Source organism: Lycium ferocissimum, chromosome 12, assembly GCF_029784015.1.
Source record: "Lycium ferocissimum isolate CSIRO_LF1 chromosome 12, AGI_CSIRO_Lferr_CH_V1, whole genome shotgun sequence".
NCBI lineage: Eukaryota > Viridiplantae > Streptophyta > Magnoliopsida > Solanales > Solanaceae > Lycium > Lycium ferocissimum.
This window is the reverse complement of record NC_081353.1, coordinates 60,893,628-60,916,425: the sequence shown is the minus strand read 5'-3', so window position 1 is coordinate 60,916,425 and position 22,798 is coordinate 60,893,628. Positions and strand designations below refer to the sequence as shown.

At 36.7% G+C, this 22,798-nt stretch overlaps 1 long non-coding RNA gene across 2 annotated transcripts; it reads right to left on the bottom strand.

The window, feature by feature from the left end:
- Positions 1–527: 527 nt before the first annotated feature.
- Positions 528–22,305, bottom strand: LOC132041115 (uncharacterized). Of its 2 annotated transcripts, none has more exons than XR_009410905.1 (4): positions 21,941–22,305; positions 18,589–21,572; positions 1,627–1,674; positions 528–866 (listed from the first exon to the last, which is right to left on the bottom strand). It is a non-coding gene; the product is annotated as an uncharacterized LOC132041115 (long non-coding RNA). The 2 variants fall into 2 exon arrangements; XR_009410906.1 differs by having other exon boundaries at positions 18,589–21,568.
- Positions 22,306–22,798: the final 493 nt, after the last annotated feature.

The following is a 22,798-nucleotide window of genomic DNA, read 5'->3' as shown; positions in this document are numbered from 1 at the left end:
TTGGGGTTCTATATAAAGAACCCCACTCTCATCACATAGACACACGGGACAAGTCTCAAATCAGAGCAAAAATACCTGATTTTTAAATAGGGATTTAGCAGTTTTTGCTGAAATCTTTAATTAACTAGGTTTAAGTCTAAAAATTTGTTTTCTTTCTTTGTGGGTGAGTTAGGGTGAGGAGTATAAGGCTTCAATTCAAATCTCGACTAGAGGCTGCACTTGAAAAAGTTAAATGTTATTCTTTTCAGTTATCTTTAAATGTTATTCTTTTTAGTTATTTTTCTTTAGTTTGTTTATGTTTATGTGCTTATTTGGTTTAATTATGCATTAACCTTAGTCTTAGTGGTTAGTGTGCTTATTTTGTTATTAGCATGCTTGGTAGACTAGTTTTGTCACGACCCAAACTGATGAGTCGTGACGAGTGCCTGACCTCTATTGACCAAGCACCCCTGTGCTCGTATTTGAAGCTCACTGAAAGATGAGGTGGCCTATTCAAGACTCATAACTGAATTATACTAACTCATACAAGAACAACACTCAGAGATATGCATCGACAACTATCAACCATCTATGCATATATATACTGAAAGGAACAGTGCAAGCCGAACAGGCTGCTACATATGCTGTACAAAGGAAAGAATGAGAACCGACAAGGCTACATAACGTACCAACTACATACAACTGTCTACAGACCTTTAATGGAATAGAAAACTGTAGAAAGGATGGGACAGGACCCCGCTATACCCATATATGCATATACATATCAAGATGGCATACCAAAAATAGACTGCAGCTCCGGAACAAGTGGAGCGCACCAACTACTGCTGAGTAGAAGTCCTACTGAGCTAGACCGCCTGTCTGTCTACCTGAACCAGTGGGCATGAACACAGCCCCCCGAACAATAAAGGAGTCAGTACGGATAATGTACTGAGTATGTAAGGCATAAGAACAACAAGCATATAAGATCATGAAAGACATCTGAAACATGAAAGCAAATCTCAGTATCGAACATTTGGGAATATCTGTACAACTTTGTATAACATGAAGGTGCCTCTTAGGGCGCATGATATGCATAGGTCATAATCTATCTATTAGTGCTGAGGAACATATGACCCGATCGATATATCATATGTTAGTGCCGAAGAATGTACGGCCCAATCCATATATCATATATTAATGCCGAGGAACGTATAACCCAATCCATATATCATCATCATCATCATCACTGTACACCAGCTGATCAGGTGGTAATATGTATATAACGCCTATCCCATTCCCCATACCCCATATACATAGTATATACGCGTATATAACGTCTTACGTCAAGGGTCAATATGCATATGTGTAATGATTGCAATGCATAAGTGTAATGAGTAACTAGGACTCTCGGAGTGACATAAGGTCGTACTACCTCCGATAGACATCTTTTGAGCTGACATCATCAATACTTGAAATCTCAAGACCCAAGAAAAGAAGGAACAATCATAATACGGAGTATAGGATCATCAAAGACAGAGGTACTCCTAGTGGTTCTAAGAGTAAAGTAATATGGAAGCTCGCTTACACGTTTGTTCGCTCATATAATAGGATCATGCCAAAATGAAAGAAAAGACAGGCTTAACATACCTTGAAGTGTATCTAACCGTCCAACGTCTACTTCTTGAACTCGTAAATCTACAACCAAGATAACATAGGCCACAATTAGACCCTTTATAACACATACTATCCAACTCAAGGGAAAAAGGAACTTAACAAATTTCGAACAACATCTCTTTTGTAACTCAAAAAAAGAATGCCCTAGAAAGTTCTAGCGATGCGGATCGACGGACGGGTCGATGGCACGTCGATGTGTAGACGGATCGTCGACGTGCTTCATTGACCTGCCACCAGAAAGTTCAGAGATGGTGGCGATACCAACTGTCCACAACGACGGCTCATCGACGTGTCGACGACCCGTCAATGTGGACTGGTTCTGCAAGTTTTTCCTGAGTCGATCCAACTCGCGTCGATTCGATTCGTTCAACTTCTGATCCTATCGCATTGCTAAGAACATATACTTATACTCTGGTACACGCGAGGTAAAGCACTTAATATCTCAAAACTTGAGTACGGATCTCCGTACCAAGGGTATAAACCACCCATAAGCCAAGAACTTCCTTGCGACGAAAATGAGAGGTGTAACATTCTCTCCCCCACCCCCCCAAGAAACATTCGTCCTCAAATGTTCATACGAGTCATGGGCTATAAAATTTTTTGCAGAGTCTCCCCTGTAAATGTACCAACCCAACCTGTACACAGCAACCCAAAATAATGCCACACAGGGCCACATGCTAAAATATACAACACCATGGCCTCACACAACTGTTATGCCCCTATTTTTAATGTATTAAAACCAGTTCACAACTTATAGGCTATGTTTCCTCTGGTTTTGCAAATTTTTAGAGTCGCCGCCTAATTTTTGAAAATATTAGGAAACCACTTGTAAAAAATGTAAACTCCATTTTTAGTCTTTGAAAGCTTTGAGATTCTAGGTAAGGGTTTTATTTACCCCGAGGGGAAGGTGTTAAGCATTCCTCAGAGCCTATCCGAAGACAGTCTTTAAACTTAGCTTAATTAACACTAGAGGAAAATTATTTAATTATTACTTATTTTTTAAAGTAATGCGGAAAAGAAATTACTCTCTTAAAAATGAATTGTTCAAAAAATGGGTTTTAAAGTGACTATGTTATGTAAAGAAAAGCACATTTATAAAAAGTAGTTAATGATAATGCATGTAGAGGAAAAAATATATATGATATTTATTTTATATAAGAAAAGTATGTGTAAATATAGGATAAGAAGATGTATGTTTTTTAAAAGAAAATAATATATATGTGACATGTATATCGTAGGTGATTACTTAAAAATAGTTATTGATGACATGATAATACTTATATATATGCATATGATGAAAAGACGACTAAGGGAATTGATGAAAATAAGATAGTATATGTATTATACGTGTTTATGAAAATATTATATAGGTATACTCATGGTAAAGGAAAATAATTACTACGAGATGTATATGTGCATGTGATGAGAAAAATCATTAAAGGAATACATGTAAAATAATATCTTTGCATATAAAGTAAAATATATACCATATAGTTCTTGAAAATTTTTGGGTCACTATACTTGAGCCCTAATAGGAATCCTTGTATTATATTTAAGCCTGCTCAAAGTGGTAGTACGAAATGAATTTTGAAAAAATAAAGATGTGTTTGGATTTTTATCTTTAAACATTTCGGCCAGATCTATTAAGGTACAAAAACTCACTTTTTAACTGCTGTTTTAATGAAATTTAGAGCCACTGAAATTCTCATTTTTTAATCCTCCAAAACCGGCGTTTTTCTTATTTCTAAAAATCCATGTGTGGGACTTTGCATAGAATATGCCTAGCTCTTGCTTGAAACACTTGAAAAAACATTGTTAGCAAATTCTTTATTTTGAAAGAAGTCTCTAGTTTCACCTTTTAAAAAAATCCAATTTTCTTACATCCTGAAAAAGTTGACGTCATTTATGTGACTACTTTAATACGCCTAATCTGAATAAATACACTAAGTTCAATATCTAAAAAAGAGTGTAGGGAAGATAATGACTAATCTTACTAACATAGTTAAGTCAAGTTACGAGTTCACAACAAAACTACAAAAAAGAAAGATTCAAATTCATAAGGGTGTTAGCCAAATAATATAAACATCATATATAAAACAACACGAAGGCGTGAAATATTAAAAGAGGAAGAAGGACGGAGACTCGAGACGTGGACGAGGTAGGATCGCTAACTCGAATGAAACCGCTTTGAATGTTTACTCCTAACTCCGAGTTGAACTTGGAGTTACCATAACTCCAATATTCTCCCAAGTGTGTTCATGCAAAAGAAAGAAAAGAAAAGGATTAGGAGAAGTTTTTAATAAGAAGAAGTTGATATAACTTTAACCAATAGAAAACTAGATAACATAATCACATAGGCAAGGTCCCCCAATCAGGTTCCCAAAAAAAAAAAAAAAGACTAACACACTTTAAGAGAAGGTCAATGTAGCCCCAATTATTACTCAACATTCGAATGCTTCTGTTAAACTTTCCAACTAGGTGTGCAGTAAGGCCTTTGGATAAATTAAGGGATATCACAGAGGGACTATGTTAACTTAATATTTCACTGTCATGATTTCTAGTTCTTTTCAAGTAAACACATTAATAGACAGTTCCCAAACAGGCAAAACAAAGCAATTACTTAACTTATGTGTGGAAATGCATGTTCGCTAGATTAATATCCCAATAACTGGAAACTACAACCATACTACTTAATTACTCAAATAGGTTCCAATTATTCTACTTGGCAGAATCAAATGAGGACTAGAAACAGCGAATCAACCTTATCTGCAACCAATAAGTTTAATCCATAATGAAATCGTGATACTTTTTCAGGCAAGCACAAGCAGTTCTTCAGAAAAGATTAAGATGAAACAAGTTTGAAGAAAATGAAATCAGTGGAAAAAAAAAAAACTTAACTAGTACCTATTAGCCTTTTTTTTTCCTTTTCTAAACAACAATACATTCACTGCATTAACTTAGACAAAATGCAGTCTCAATAAACATGATTTTTTTATGAGGAGATAATTAAGCATACAAATTCTGGTACGTACTTAAAACAGAAATTTAAACGAATAACAAGAACAACTTGACATGGCTACGTCTTCATTTTTACCAACTAAAGCCAGATACGGGTCATGCACAGACTTGACTTGACACACTATGCAGCTAATGCAGAACAGCAACCAAAAAGGAAAAAAAAATCCTTTAAGCTTCCACATAGTTGGATATGTATAAAATGAAGAGAGAAAGGGGAAACACTGCGGAGGTTTAAATAAGAAAGTGCAATCTCAACAAGTAGACTTAAACTAGACTCAAACTAATCATACATGAATTGAGGTCGAATTTTAGAACCAGATGTAGGAAAACCATAGTTTAAACATAGACACTATCTTTGAAGAAACGAGTCACTTAATGTTGACATAGAGACACCTAATCTAGGACATATATAATCATCATTATTACTGACCTCTTTTATAGTGATTTTTTTCTTAGTGTAGGACATGGCGAAACAATCTCTCAACACTGAAAAAAACAGTCTGTAAGGCCATTAAACGGGTCAATCATCTAATCCGGCAACTAATCAGAATTCATTCTTCGCAAAAAAAGCAATGGTTTTATATGTAGTGCCTCGACTCTCATTAACCTTTTACATGTTAAAAATGGCAAAAACAGAAAGGTAAATGATTGACATAACCAGTCACATTTTTCGACGAATTAATAGATGTTCTCCTTAACTGTGGTTAATTCATTATACTAAATCATAACCAACAGAGAACCAACGGATTAACACAAGAAGAATCTGACCAAGCAATAAAAATAATAGAACGACTACATTTTATTCTACGAATTTAAAGACAGAATTTTAAACATACAAAATGGGAGCCAAACAGACCTTTGTTTTTCAAACCTCTACATCAGTTAATTTTTTTTTTAAAAAGTAAGGCTAGAGAACTGGTTCATGGAATACATAAAATCCTACAACAAAGATGGAGGTGTAACCAGTTATATTCAGCTGCAAACAGTTATCAACTTACGCTAGAATTTCCATATTCGCTTAAGTCTCAAACTTTAAGACGGAGGCAGGCTTAAAGAACAGTTTCAAACACATAACCTAAGAATCTTCTTTATCATACAGATTATGTAGAACTAGTCATCTAACAAGCCTTTAAAATGACATTCAAACAAGCAACACAGTCATCCCCATATTCTACAGTTTAATCGATAGCTCCTTCATGTATTCTTAGCTATCTTTTATGTGCGGATTCAGACACACAGCAGATCAAAAGCTTAGACCTTCATACAGCTTTCTTTCATTTCTCCCGTGTCCATCTTCAAATTTCTCAAGGTGTTAAGAGGGCAAATGTTACACCCGGAACCTCCATCAACAAGTACCCTGGATACAAACTTATCTCCGCACCTCACGGTGATGTTAAGTGCTTTGTTGTGTTCTGTTCCTTCTGGTGGAAGTTCATCATCGCGGAAAGAAATCTTGTTTGCTTCAACCATCTGCCCGATTGTTGTGGCCAGCGTTTTACTCGTCGTCTCATTCGATATGCTTACTCCACTCAACACCTTAACTAAAGCATCCCTGTGGGCTTCAGAACTCATCAACAAGGACATGATCGATATTTGGGCAGGTGTCTTCTTCAACTGTTCCTCGACTGAATAATCTTTGGTTTGCATCTTCTTCTGCACTCGTGCCTCGGCATCAGTAATGTTTCTCCTTTGATTGTGCTCTTTGCCTGAACTTCCTCTGTTTAGATTCTTCGGGGCATAACATCTTCCTGACCTTGTCATTCCATGGGCGACTGCGGTCTCTATCATCATAGCCTTCCTTTTCAATTGATAGTCCCATGGGACTGCCCTAGAATCATAATCATGCTTTCTTGCGACAACAGTGGTCACCGCGGATTTTGGTTGGCATGTCTGGACAATTACCGGTGCCTTTAACTGTACCATGATGATCGGAGCAGTTAGGGATGTTGCGACAAATGCCTTTGTGTTTCCAACGGGCACAATAGTTCCCTCCAAGTCATATTCCTCATCAAATGATATCATATTAACTGCCCGATTTCTATAATTTGGTAGCGGGTTGTTGTTCACATTCGGGGGCGCTGCAAAGGCATTGAATTTCTCTACTATTGATTAAAGCTTCAACCTGATTTTTCAAACCAAAGCATTCCTCAGTGTCATGTCCCTGAATTCCCAAATGATATGCGCAACGTTTGTTCCCATCAAAGTTTCGAGGAATTGGGTCAGGGATTCTCCCTTCAATTGGTTACAACAATCCTGCTATCCTCAACCTTTCAAATAACTAGGCTAAAGGATAGGCTATAGGGGTGTAGGTTCGGGTATTTCTGACTTCGGGAATTGGGTGAGGTCTTGGGGCATATGCTGGTCTATTTTGGTGGACGGGTGCTTGGATAGGGGTGTAAGGTCTTGGAGGGTTTTGGTAAGTGGGGGCTCATGGTGGGTTGTAATGTGGTTGGGCTTTATAAACTTGGTATGGGACATAAGGGGCATGAGCAAAGATTTGGGGGTTTGTGGGGTATAGGCGAGATGACTTTGCTCGTCGGTAGTAAGGTGTGATACTAGTTATGTCCTCCTTCTTCTTCTTAATTCCGCTGATGGAACCTGACTGTATGGCTTTGCTTGCGGCTTGTAGCGTAGCCATTGATTAAATCTTTTCGGACTTGATTCCTTCTTCCAAAAAGTCTTCCATTTTGACTAAATCGGCGAACTTTTGGCCCATTGATCCCATCATCTTTTCAAAGTAGATGACTTCCTGATCTCGAATGAAATACTTGCTGAGCTCGCTTTCGTCCAATGGGGGCATAACTCGGGCGACCTCGGTTCTCCAACGTCTTGCGTAATCTCGAAATGATTCAGTCGCCTTCTTTTGTACGTTGCTCAGAGAAAACCTGTCTGGTGTGATCTCAGTGTTGAATCTGAAGCGAGTTATGAAATCCCCAGCTATATCCTGCCAGTCGCTCCATTTGCGAGGATCTTGGCGAGTATACCAAGTGAGCTCCTCTCCTAACAAACTTCTGATAAACAGCTTCATTTTCAATTTCTCGTTCCTTCCCACTCCTACTAACTTGTCGCAGTAGGCCCTCAAATGAGCATGAGGATCACCTGTCCCATCAAAAACATCAAACTATGAGGTTTGTACCCTACTTGCATGCCAATATCCGGGTGCATGCATAGATCATCATAATCCAAACTCTCACTTCCCCGAGTGACTCGCATGCTTTCCTCATTTCTTTCCTTAGACCTGCAAGTGCTGGCTAATGATTGATTTGTCTTCTCCTATCTTGGCATCTCACTCCATTTCTGCATACTGATCCACCTCGAACGGGACCCTAACTGTGATAGGGGCGGTATAGGTTGGAGCCCCAGCTGCATATACCGGTGGCACTTGTTGCTCGTGGGAAGTGTCAACGTGCACCCCAGGTATGTGCTGCACGGTTGGGTAAGTAGGTGCAGTAGTAGTCTGGGTTGGTAGTGGGTTTTGTGAAGTATGAGTATGGTCAGGGATGTAAGGGGTTTGTTTAGGCAGATTTGGTACATTTGCGAGAGTGACCAGAGGTAGGTTGGAAAAGGAAAGGGGTATTGGAGGTGGACATGTAAATGGAGGGAAGTGTTCTGGAATCGGCGAATCCAAGGACGGAAAGTGAGGTGGGTTTGGGAAAGCAGTCACAGTGAGATGGGTCAGGTCCCGAACTTGGCGCAGCCCTCCTCTTAGTTCGTCAAGTTGTAGCTTTAGCAAAGCGATCTCTTCCTCATCGTTCAGATTACTCCTCTCCCTTGAGATTTTTGGATTTTCATTCGTTATGGAAAGGTTAGCAGTTGGGTTGACTTTGTTGGTGATAGTCATTTTTCCCTTAGACCTCAAATTGTAGTGTGATTTGGCCAGTTTAACTATGAACACAAATCAACCTCTGTTGGGGGGATAAAACCAAAATAAAGACAATCGGAAAACAAAAAGGTTAGTCCGGAAAGTTTTAGAAAGAGTAGAGTTACACGTTTAATCACGTAATTACGTCAAATCAACATGCAAACAAGTGCGTCCTAATTGTGGGGCCTCTTTTTGCCAGAGGTAAGCCTATGTTACATACAAGTTGATGATGATGATCCTTTTTTGACACATTACGCGTGATTTTTTAGAACAAACATAACATCTATTGCAACAAAAGGTTGCTCGAGAGCTTACAAGGGTAGGCCTATGGCAGCCTGAAATGATAAAACACAAAGGGGATGGCCATAAAGGCATACAAAAGGAATGGGTCGATGAAAATTTAAAATGAAAAGGCAAAGGGTGGCCACGAGGGGGTACAGAGGGATTGGGCCATACGACACTCTTTTGGAATGTAAAGAAAACAAAAAGGGGGAAAGAAAGTAGTCTAGGGCCATGTCGGGCCGTCATTGTCATCCCCATCATATGCTGGATCATAATTGGTCCCTGGGTCATACTCAGGTTCTTCCTCTAGGTCTGTCTCTATCTCCCAACCTGCCTCTGGATCATACTCGGGTCCCTCCTCTATATCATGTACTAGAGACCTGTACTCGGATTACACCTCCAGTTCCTCCTTTGAATATCCTGCTGAAGTATACTCAGGCGATCTTTCCGGCTCTACCTCCATTACAAGATTATGCTCTAATTCCCATTTTGGATCTTCTTCCAGATCCTCTTCCATTAGTTCATCTGGCTTTGTCGGATCTTCTTCTGGATCCTCTTCCATCTCTTCTTCCGGCTCTATCGGATCTTCCTCTTCTACCAGTTGTATCATATGGTTTATTGAACCCGGAACTACCTGCTTGTACATCTCATTGTTGAAGTTCATGAAAGGCAGTATCTCAACTGTAAGCCAAGCGGCTGCATCATAGTCCGTGAGCCCATCGAATCCGTCTTCGGTTGGCAAAAGTGCTAGGCCTCCCACATTATACCGAATACTTGTGTGCACCAACTCTCACCCATACCAATTGTGATCATATTCAGCCATTCTCTTTGCAGAATTCTCACTCGTGCTACTGGAACCACCCTATCATAGTCATCTTCATGCAGTGCCATATGGGACCAGACTGGGACATCTTGTGTAACTCTAAACTGCCTCGGGACTGCGAGAGCACATATGGTCAATCCCGTCCAACCCGATCAACTCGGTAAGTACAAATTTGCGCCTTACCAAAGGTCTTCCCATGCCGGGGTATTTTCACTTAATAGCATCTCCCGTGAGCTGAACCAAGAATGCGCGCCACTCCTCCTCTCCTATAGGTTCAGGCCAGTACCTCATTCTTTCCTTGTGGCTCTGAATTCTGCTAAAAGTATCTATGTAGTAATCCATGATGGGGAGGCGAGTATAGAAGTGTTCCATGGCCTATAACTGCAGCAAGAGATTACACCCCTCGAAAAAGTTATACCCTCTTGAACAAGCCGATAGAGCTTAGAGCATCTCCGCGAGGATCATAGGGACCAATGTCAATTCATCCTCTCCCGAGAAGATATTCATAACAAGTGGCAAAAGGTTAATATTGATTCGGTAGGCTCTCTTTGGGAAGACCAAGACTCCCAACAAGGCTATGGCAAAGGCTCGTGGCCGTATTTTCTCCCACCTTCCGCGGTCACAAGCAAACTCATCCCGATATCGATCAAAACTTTCTTGGCGCCCAAATCTCTAAAAAAGAAAGTCAAACTTCACTTGATCATTTTCTATGTTCCTCAAGACCGGGTAGATATTAAATCCCAAAACGCGCAAGAATCTCTCTCCCGATATGAAGGATGGTAAGACCGGCATTCTTCCCTCAAATGGTAAGTCGGTGAACCTACAAACTTTCTCCAAAGTAAGGGTTATCTCAAAATTCAAAAAATTGAAGGTTACGCTGGCAGGATCCCAAAATTCTATCAGCATCTTGGTGAGAGTTTTGTTAGCTTGGATACCCATTAGTGACATTAACGACCCCAGATGTTGTCGAATATCCTCTCCGTGTGCCACTTTTATGTTCCTCCACCAAGTTTGCAGGCACCGAGGAGATGAGACTATCATTTGGATATTTGGGTTTTGGTTAATTTCCCCCTAAGAAAAAGAAGGGTAAAGGTTATGATAAGTATTGTTTGTTAAAAAAAAAATCATCTTGTGTCTGTTAAGGATCATTTCATCAATTCACATAAAGGGTTATGTCATTCAGGATTGGAACCTTTGACAAAGGGTGGATTCCTAATTTGCAGCGACAATGCCTTGGACTGTCCTGTCTAAGGTGTATGCAACATGACTTATTTTTTCTAGAATAAGATTTTTCCTCAGAATTTTCGGAGTGGGACTGAATGTATGCGAGAAGGTACGTAGTAAACTACCGTACCAACTCTGAAACTAGAGAATCCAAAGAAGGGGTGAAGGCGTGTAAGACAACATCTCGCGTGAGCCACAGTGTGTGTAAGTGTACGGCCAAAGACTCGATAGAAAGTGCAATGACATTATAAGGAAAGCAGTAACAAATAGTGTTTTCTCAAACAAATAAGGAGCACAAGTTTGGCTTTGGCTTGCGTCTTTTTAAATATAGCAATGTAGTAATTCATAAATAACAGGTGATAACAAATATAAATAAATAAAAAAACATCCCTCAAGTATCTACTTCTTAAACTAAGTGTACTAAAGTCAAAACCTAAGGTGACCCAGCAGAGTCGCCATTCTGTTATGCCCCTATTTTTAACGGATTAAAACTAGTTCACAACTTATAGGCTATGTTTCCTCTGGTTTTGCAAATTTTCAGAGTCTCCACCTAATTTTAGGAAATATTAGGAAACCATTTGTAAAAAATGTAAACTCCATTTTTAGTCTTTGAAAGCTTTGAGATTCTAGGTAAGGGTTTTATTTACCCCGAGAGGAAGGTGTTAAGCATCCCTCAGAGCCTATCCGAAGACAGTCTTTAAACTTAGCTTATTTAACACTAGAGGGAAATTATTTAATTATTACTTATTGTTTAAAGTAATGCGGAAAAGAAATTACTATCTTAAAAATGAATTGTCAAAAAATGGGTTTTAAGGTGACTATGTTATGTAAAGAAAAGAACATTTATAAAAAGTAGTTAATAATAATGCATGTAGAGGAAAAAATATATATGTATTATGAAATATATATTTATTATGGATGTCCATTGTATATTAATGGTTCTTCCACCACCTTAATGGTTCATCCACCATCTTAATGGTTCCTCCACCATCTTAATGGTACTTCCACCATCTTATATATTAATGCATATATAGCACTATAAATAGAGGCATAAGTTTTCATATGTAATGGACTTGAACACATTTTGGATGAATAAGAAATCTCTCCTCTCTTGTCACTCTATTTCTATGGTTTTCATCCTTTAATATTTTGACTATTTTAGCTTCATTTTATAACACGTTATCGCACGAGTCTCTAATCGCAACGCATCCCTACGTGAGATTCCTAAAGGGCGGATTTCCGAAGCATTCTACTAGTTTTAGTTCCATAGCTGTTTTAATTGAAGGTTGGTGTTGCCCTCCCAGTATGGAATGTTATACGGTTGTAATTCGGAGGTAACTAGTTTGATGCCTTTTGCACTTCATATGAAATTAAATTTGTGTGTTCGATCTGCATTAGAAGTTCACATGCACTAATTTTACAAATGGACTCTCTTTGAGGTTATATGATTAAGGATTATCTTGTCACACCAATTTGGGAAAAGGCTATTATGTGTCGGCACAGAAAGATACAAAATATAATAATATATATGCATTAGTCTTGCACATTCTTTTGATGAATTCAAGCACGTGTGTGATTATGTATTCCTTGTGTATCGCAATTCTAATATCTGCTTGCAAGGATATGCGTTATCGCTTGCAAAATTTCACCACACCGAGAATTGAATCGGTGAGGCTACAAGGTATATCCTTTTTTTTTGTCTACTTGTTTACCAACATATAATCATTTCTATCCTTTATTATCAGAAAGATGATTGGTTTTTTTTTTTTTTTTTTTTTTTTTTTTTTTTTTTTTTCCTCCCATTTTAGGAGGATTTATAGTGTTTCCACACTTCCCCTCCAAAAAACTCGAACCGGGTGACCTCTTTTGGTCGTGGGTGGAGGTGCTTAACCACTGAGCCATCCCTCACTTGTCGTAAAGATGATTGGTTAACATGATATATACTAGCATCTAGCAAAATATCCTAGTAAAATTTAATTGATGCTATGTTTGTTTATATGGAATTTTCTTTCATTAATGATATGATACGAATTATAACTCTCCTTTCCCCTCCTCCATTATTTTTTGTTCCCTTTGAAACGAGATTCGTGAAATTCGAATTTAACAAAACGAGAAAGGGACCATGTACTCGGGATATTGGCATGAGTGATATGGGAACAAATCATCCCACCTCCTTTAATTCCCTTTGTGTATATGGTCTTATTTCCTTTTTCTTCTTATTGTGCTATTTGTTTTGTGTCGTATTTTTCATTACATTTGGTTACTTCCATACCGAGTTTTATTTGTGCAACTAATACGACAATACAGATGTCTCAGTTGACTTCTGGATAAATATATGTATGTACTTCTCAAGATTATTTATATTCAAAATCAAATGCACCTGAAAATATACATTTGGCATAGCCACCGTAAGTAATTTTTGGTTTGAGGGCGAGTTTCATGGAACTTTCGCCTATTATGCCGTCGGTTGAGGGTAAGACGGTGGATTCAAGTCCCATCGCACCAAGAGGGTAAGACATCGAGTTTGAGCCTCTGTGCACTATGATGACAATATAAGATAATGGGTTCAAGTCCCATCGATTTATGGCCTAACACACTTTTGTATGGATAAGACGTTGGGTTTGAGTCCCGATGCACTATATTGATGATGTAATGATGACTAAGGCAAAATAATCTGTATTTGATGAAAAAAAAATCATAAAGGTCTTCCACCTGGATACGTGAGGGGAATGTGGTAGCCGGCATAATAAGTCTGAAAGAAGACAAATGGTTAAATATGTGAATGAATGTGGGTGTGCCAATGGACGAAAATAATAATAATCATCATTGTGATAATTATAAAAGGAAGAACATTATGGGTTCTCAAAATGGTCCTAATAAAGGTGAAGGTAATTTTCGTCATCAATATGGTAAGAAAGGTCATTGGGTACGCGGTTGTCGTGCGACCTAACTTGATGAAAATTTTATAAATCCTCCGTCAAAAGAAAGGAATACAATTCAAGGTGATGTTGAGGTGAGTCATATAATTTTGAAAAATGTCAAGGCATGAGAATGGGCTTATAAGAAAATTTGAAGCACGTATATATATGACTATAGTCCATTCCTTGAAGAGAATGTGACTTGTGATAAGCATTATGAATGCTCACCCATTTTTATAGTGAAATATGTAAAATGATGGATAAGGACGTGCTCATGTATGGTTGGATAAATACCACAACTCACCTCTACGGGAGGTTTGAGACAATATAAAAAAAAAAATTATTTTGGAACAAAAGGTCATTGGTCACGTACTTTTAGTACGTCACAAATATTGTGATGTGTTTTATCATGAATTACCAAAGGGTAAAAGCAAGAAATAAATCTTGCTTATAAAGGTTTTGGCCATGACTATAATGACAATTACTCCCTAAAAGGAGATGTTCACCATATGGATGGTATTATGAAATATGTGTACATAATTAATTGGGAGCTTCGAAAAAAACTGATATGTTACTACCCGGAGGAATAAAATTGTCCATAATATTGGTGTTGTAGGAAGTCTCAAAAGAAACTTTTTAAGTTTCAAAGGCATTGGCCATAAATGAATTATATTGAGACTATAAATTATGGGAAGGTTTAATATCTTCATATTACCACAACTATAGCGGGAAAACAAAATGTATGTGAAATGTTGCCCCTTTTTCCTCTGAATTTGTACCACATAAATATAAGCATGATGGAATCACATGCCATGGAGGTTGGCATGACCGGTTGACCATCCCGGTTCAAATGTGATGCGAAAATAATTGAGAATTCATGTGGTTATATATTGAAGAAATAAAATATTCTTCAAGAATTCTCTTGTGCTGCTTGTTTTCATGATAACAAATTGGTTAATTTACCGCTAATGTTGGGATTGTATCCCATGATTTTGGAACTCATAAAGGTGATATATGTATGGGCCCGCCACCGCCATGTGGACCGGTTTACTATTATATGGTTTTAATAGGTGCATCTATGTTGTGGTCACATGTGCATTTGGTATCAATTGCGATTTGGTTATTGCAAGATTGTTTGCTCAATTATTAAATTAAGTTCCAAACTATGAAAATTATGATTCGGTTTGTATCCAAGTTGTTTTAGCAGAAATTGTATGCCTCCAATTATAGCTAAACAATTGGTTATGAGAACAAATCTCCCAAAAGGAAATTTGGTTTGAGATAGGTTATTTAATATGTAGCAAAGACTTGTAAGCATCAAGCCAACAAATTATGATTCTCTCCTCGAGGTTGGTTCGTGGTCGAACCAACTAATTCCCATCTAGAAATTTGAATGTGCGGTATATGATTTAATTGTTCCACCACAACGCACAAAGATGGGTCCCCAAATAAGGTTGGGAGGTAAATGTGATTTCCTAACATTAGGGGAGGGATGATAAGCGGCCGGAAAATAAGGTATATGTAATGAATTATCGCTGGTATGATCCTCGTTTGAAAGATAATTCAAGTCAATTGCCAGACACATTTGCTGACCCAAAAGTGAATACTATATCCCAGCTGCAAATGCTCCAATTCCAATTTGAATTAAAGTCCTTGAAGGACAAAGTCTATGGCAATAGACCGATGTTCCAAAGATAAAACTCCTTGAAGAAGGAGAGGAGCAAATGATCAAGATGGTCATACTAATGAGGCAAGTGCTTTAAAATAGCACCACGACATAATATTTCATACAACCTTTGGTTAGGTTCAGGTACCTGAAATTGATGAAAAATGAAGAGATCTCGATAAATTATGTCACATTGGAACCGATATCAAATAACCGTCGACGGTATCTTTGAAATAATGTAGCGCTCAACATTATAATGGTGATGAGGATCTTGAATTCAAATCTGTCAAAGAATATGGACAGATATAATGATTGGTCAAATAAAATACGCAGTCAATATTTTGTTTCACTTCGAAAAGTGATGTTTTGGACCTATAGTCCAATGACCTCAAGGTATAATGTCAGTGGGGTACACATGGATTCTTGTGCGAAAAGTAAAATGAGAAATAAAAACAGTAAAAATAAAGTACGGCTTGTGCCTTGTGGCATAAAGATTTTTCGCAAAAGTCCTGACATTATTGTAAGGAGACGTATGTATTCTCCTGTGGTGGATGCAAAGGTTTTCTTATCGATCCGCAATATATGAAAATTTTGAATGCGTATAATTCATTGTTGTCAATATGGCTATATAGACAATGAAAGAAAATCCGTAGGGATTTAAATTGGTTTGAAGCATTTGAGGTTTATGAAAATAAAGCTTCAACAAATCTTTATATAGGTCAAAGCAATTCCGTTGAGTACCCCGATGGTTGTGAGATCGCTTGACATAAATAAAGATCCATTTCGACCTAAGGATAATGATGAAGAGCTCATTAGTGATGAAACTCCATATCTCAATGCAATTGGGGCATTGATGTATCTAGCCAATAATACCCGACCGATATATGTTTTGCGGTAAGTTTATTGGCAAGATTCCTCCCCAACAAAAAGACATTGGAATGGTGTTAAGCATATATTCGATATCTTCAAGAACAATTGCTGCGGATTATTTTATTCTTATGAAATCCAAGTCGATATAATTGATTATGCGGATGCGGGATATTTGTCCGACCCACATAAAGGTCAATCTCGGGCCTATTATTTATTTACATATGGAGGTACAGCAATATCATGGCGTTCAACCAACAAACTATGGTTGCTACTTCTTCAAATCATGCAGAGATAATAGCAATTCATGAAGCAAGTCGAGAATGTGTTTGGTTGAGATCAATAACTCAACACATCCAGGAGACATGTGGCCTTGCTTTGGAAAGAGATATTCCAACAACATTGTATGAAGACAATCCGCATGCATAGCTCAACTAAGAGAGGAGACAGAACAAAGCACATTTCGCCAAAATTCTTCTTCACTCATGATCTTCAAAAGAAAGGTGAAATAGATGTTCAACAAGTTCGTTCAAGTGACAATTTGGCGGATATGTTCACTAAGGCATTGCCAACCTCAACATTTGAGAAAATGATATACAAAATTGAAATGCGTCATCTCCGAGACATTAAGTAATGTTTTCATCAGGGGGAGTAAATACGCGCTGCACTCTTTTTCCCTTAACCAAGGTTTTGTCCCATTGGGTTTTTCCCGGTAAGGTTTTTAATGAGGCAAATTCTCAAAGCGTATTACTAGATATGTGTACTCTTTTTCCTTCACTAGGACTTTTTCCCACGTTTTTTCCTATGTTTTAACGAGGCACATCATCTATTAAGACATGAACATCCAAGGGGGAATGACATCATCTATTAAGACATGAACATCCAAGGGGGAATGACATCATCTATTAAGACATGAACATCCAAGGGGGAACATCATCATCTATGGACATCCAAGGGGGAGTATTATGAAATATATATTTATTATGGATGTCCATTGTATATTAATGGTTCTTCCACCACCTTAATGGTTCATCCACCATCTTAATGGTTCCTCCACCATCTTAATGGTACTTCCACCATCTTATATATTAATGCATATATAGCACTATAAATAGAGGCATAAGTTTTCATATGTAATGGACTTGAACACATTTTTGATGAATAAGAAATCTCTCCTCTCTTGTCACTATATGGTTTTCATCCTTTAATATTTTGACTATTTTAGCTTCATTTTATAACAATATGATATTTATTTTATATAAGAAAAGTATGTGTAAATATAGGATAAGAAGATGTATGTTTTTTAAAAGAAAATAATATATATGTGACATGTATATCGTAGGTGATTACTTAAAAATAATTATTGATGACATGATAATACTTATATGTATGCATATGATGAAAAGACGGCTAAGGGAATTGATGAAAATAAGATAGTATATGTATTATACGTGTTTATGAAAATATTATATAGGTATACTCATGGTAAAGGAAAATAATTACTACGAGATGTATATGTGCATGTGATGAGAAAAATCATTAAAGGAATACATGTAAAATAATACCTTTGCATATAAAGTAAAGTATATACCTTATAGTTCTTGAAAATATTTGGGTCACTATACTTGAGCCCTAATAGGAATCCTTGTATTATATTTAAGCCTGCTCAAAGTGTTAGTACGAAATGAATTTTGAAAAAATAAAGATGCGTTTGGATTTTTATCTTTAAACATTTCGGCCAGATCCATTAAGGTGCAAAAACTCACTTTTTAACTGCTGTTTTAAAGAAATTTAGAGCCACTAAAATTCTCATTTTTTAATCCTCCAAAACCGGCGTTTTTCTTATTTCTAAAAATCCATGTGTGGGCCTTTGCATAGAATATGCCTAGCTCTTGCTCGAAACACTTGAAAAAACATTGTTAGCAAATTCTTTATTTTGAAAGAAGTTTCCAGTTTCACCTTTTAAAAAAATCCAATTTTCTTACATCCTGAAAAAGTTGACATCATTTATGTGACTACTCTAATACGCCTAATCCGAATAAATACACTAAGTTCAATATCTAAAAAAGAGCGTAGGGAAGATAATGACTAAACTTACTAACATACTTAAGTCAAGTTGCGAGTTCAAAACAAAACTACAAAAAAAAAAATTCCAATTCATAAATGTGTTAGCCAAATAATATAAACAGCATATGTAAACCAACACGAAGGCGTGAAATTTTAAAAGAGGAAGAAGGACGGAGATTCGAGACGTGGACGAGGTAGGATCGCTAACTCGAATGAAACCGCTTTGAATGTTTACTCCTAACTCCGGGCTGAACTTGGAGTTACCATAACTCCAATATTCTCCCAAGTGTGTTCATGCAAAAGAAAGAAGAGACAAGGATTAGGAGAAGTTTTTAATAAGAAGAAGTTGATATAACTTTAACCAATAGAAAACTAGATAACATAATCACATAGGCAAGGTCCCTCAATCAGGTTCCCAAAAAAAAAAAAAAAAGACAACACATTTTAAGAGAAGGTCAATGTAGCCCCAATTATTACTCAACATTCGAATGCTTCTGTTAAACTTTCCAACTAGGTGTGCAGTAAAACCTTTGGATAAATTAAGGTTTATTTAAGTTCCAAAACATTACTCTCATATTCCCAAAATAGCACTTCGGAGACGGGTAACATACTACTTATTCAAATTTCAAATAGGAAGTCAAGCTAAGCTCATATTTAACACAAGAAACTTGGACGCAACAACCAGTTGCTCCTGGGTTTTATTTCAATTCCCAATATTCTTGAATTCAAAAGGTCAAGCCATCAAAGTAAAAAAAGGAGAAAACAAATTCAGTTTTCTTAAGTATTCTAAGAGCGAAGTTGAACACTCCAATCAACTCATATCCTTTTTAAAAGAAACGGGGTGCACAAGTAATCAAGATACAAGTATACTCTTACTAGTTTTAGGAAACTTGGCCATAATAATCCATAAAGAAATCCAAATTACCAATAGAATCTAGTCTCAAAACGGGTATGGAAATTGATTTCCTTCAGGTGTTATACAACAGTCCCAACCGAGAAGAGATGTCAACAGGAATAAAATTGTTGTTCATATTATTATGAAATAGATATACCACTTCTTTATAAAGGCTAAAATTTCTGGAAGGAAACACAAGTTTTAGGTAATATTCCATTAAACAAAAAGATAGGAGTTTGCCATTTTTTTTTATTTTTTTATTTTTTTTAGGAGACAAACTTAAGAGTTCCCCAATTCCTAAAATTAAATCTCCTTAGAGGTGTTAACAAGAGATATCACAGAGGGACTATGTTAACTTAATATTTCATTCATGATATAAGAAAACAATGTAATTCGCTGTCATGATTTCTAGTTCTTTTCAAGTAAACACATTAATAGACAGTTTCCAAACAGGCAAAACAAAGCAATTACTTATGTGTGGACATGCATGTTCGCTAGATTAATATCCCAATAACTGAAAACTACAACCATACTACTCAATTACTCAAATAGGTTCCAATTATTCTACTTGGCAGAATCAACTGAGGACTAGAAACAGCGAATCAACCTTATCAGCAACCAATAAGTTTAATCCATAATAAAATCGCGATACTCTTTCAGGCAAGCATAAGCAGTTCTTCAGAAAAGATTAAGATGAAACAGGTTTGAAGAAAACGAAATCAGTGGAAAAAAAAAAAAAAACTTAACTAGTACCTATTATTAGTCTTTTTTTTTCCTTTTCCAAACAACAATACATTCACTACATTAACTTAGACAAAATGCAGTCCCAATAAACATGATTTTTTATGAGGAGATAATTAAGCATACAAATTCTGGTATGTACTTAAAACAGAAATTTAAACGAATAACAAGAACAACTTGACATGGCTACGTCTTCATTTTTACCAACTAAAGCAGGATACGGGTCATGCACTGACTTGACTCAACACACTGTGCAGCTAATGCAGAACAATAACCAAAAAGAAAAAGAAAAAATCCTTTAAGCTTCCACATAGTTGGATATGTATAAAATGAAGAGAGAAAGAGGAAACACTGCGGAGATTTAAAGAAGAAAGTGCAATCTCAACAAGTAGAATTAAACTAGACTCAAACTAAACATACATGAATTAAGGTCGAATTTTAGAACCAGATGTAGGAAAACCATAGTTTAAACATAGACACTATCTTTGAAGAAACGAGTCACTTAATGTAGACATAGGGACACCTAATCTAGGACATATATAATCATCATTATTAATGACATCTTTTATAGTGATTTTTTCTTAGTGTAGGACATGGCGAAACAATCTCTCAAGACTGAAAAAAATAGTCTGTAAGGCCATTAAACGAGTCAATCATCTAATCCGGCAACAAATCAGAATTCATTCTTCACAAAAAAAGCAATGGTTTTATATGTAGTGCCTCGACTCTCATTAACCTTTTACATGTTAAAAATGGCAAAAACAGGAAGGTAAATGATCGACATAACCGTTCACATTTTTCCACGAATTAATAGGTGTTCTCCTTAAGTGTGGTTAATTCATTATACTAAATCATAACCAATAGAGAACCAACGGATTAACACAAGAAGAATCTGACTAGGCAATAAAAATAATAGAACGACTACATTTTATTCTACGAATTTAAAGACAGAATTTTAAACATACAAAGTGGGAGCCAAAGGGTTGCCAAACAACCCTTTGTTTTTCAAACCTCTACATCAGTTAATTTTAAAAAAAAAAAGTAAGGCTAGAGAACTGGTTCATGGAATACATAAAATCCTACAACAAAGATAGAGGTGTAGCCAGTTATATTCAGCTGCAAACAGTTATCAACTTACGCTAGAATTTCCATATTCATTTAAGTCTCAAACTTTAAGATGGAGGAAGGCTTAAAGAACAGTTTCAAACACATAACCTAAGCATCTTCTTTATCATACAGATTATGTAGAACCACTCATCTAACAAGCATTTAAAATGACATTCAAACAAGCAACACAGTCATCCCCATATTCTACACTTTAATCGATAGTTCCTTAATGTATTCTTAGTTATCTTTTATGTGCGGATTCAGACACACAGCAGCAAAACAAGCTCAAATAGGCAAAACTGTGAATACTTATTTAACAGCTACATCGATATATACTCTTAACGACCGAAAACAAAAGTAAAGTAAGGGCAACCACTAACCTTTTCCGGGACAGCGAACTGAGGCTAGTGTCGTCATCGAGTCTCCGAATCCGCTTAAAGCAATCCTTGCTTAGCCGAGAACAACCAAAATTATACAGCCAAAAGTACTTAGAGTTAAAACAGGATTTTCTAAGAACTTAGAAAGAACTACGGATTTTATAGTTATGAAGACTTATGAAAGAGAAAGGGATTCTCCAATTCAACTTTAGAGTAAATAAAAGTTTTCTCTCCAATTCTCAGCCTAGTTCAAAGGGAATTTTCAGCCTTCAAAAAAGTTATCTAAAACAGCCCAGGAAGGCTGTATTTATAGGCAAATGCTGAGGGGGTTTCAATAGCTTCTTTAAGGGGATTTTGCATTGGAATTTCGAATTAAAGAGGGGGGAAATTCTGAAATTTCGAAAAGACGAAATGATGAAGAAAAAGTGACGGATTCTTACCTTTTCAGATGGATTTGAAAGCTACAAATTCGTTGGGACTCCGAATTTAGTGGATTCTTCATGGTTTTAGGCTCTAACGGACTGAAACGAGCCTTTACCCTATGGATTGTTGGAAGATCGGCCTAGAAACCCAAAGATCCTTGCGTGCTTCTCGATTTGGGGGGATGATTCGACTTGGACGAGCTGTTCGAAGCTCTGTTGCTTGAAAAGGGATTGGGGTTGATGGGAGATGATGTCAGCGATGTCGAAATCGGCTTTTTTTCGCTGGTCCTTTGGTGGAATCGGCAGTGATGGTGATTTTGGTTAGGTCTCCTTTTGGTTGAAGAAGAAGGGGTCGTTTGGTTTTGGTTAGATTCTTGTTTGGTTGAAGATGAAATAGCTACTGATTTAGGGACTTAGGGGTTGCTTAGTTTAGGTGGATTTGGGCCGGGTCGGGCATTTTGGTATTGGGCTTGGAGGGGTTATGGGCTGCTGCTTTTTGTAGAATAGGAATAGGATTTGGCCCAAGTTTTAGGTAGATGAATTATATCCCTTCTTACTTCAAACAATTAATTAAAATATGCTTTTTTGTCCTAAATAATTCCCAAAAAAAATATACACCTATATAAATTACAATACAAGTAATTTAATATACTTGTTTAGTTTAAAAATAGAGAAAAGATGATTAACATAGTAATAAATAGGATTAAAGGAAAAATGTCAACGCCAATATTGATATAGGAATGCCAACATTATTTTTTCGAGTGATTTTAATTATTAGAAAAAAAATGATGTTTAGGCATTCATAATTATAAAATATGATGTTTTTTTGGTAATTTCTAAGAAACAATAAAAATGTCCTTAACTTTAGAGAAATAT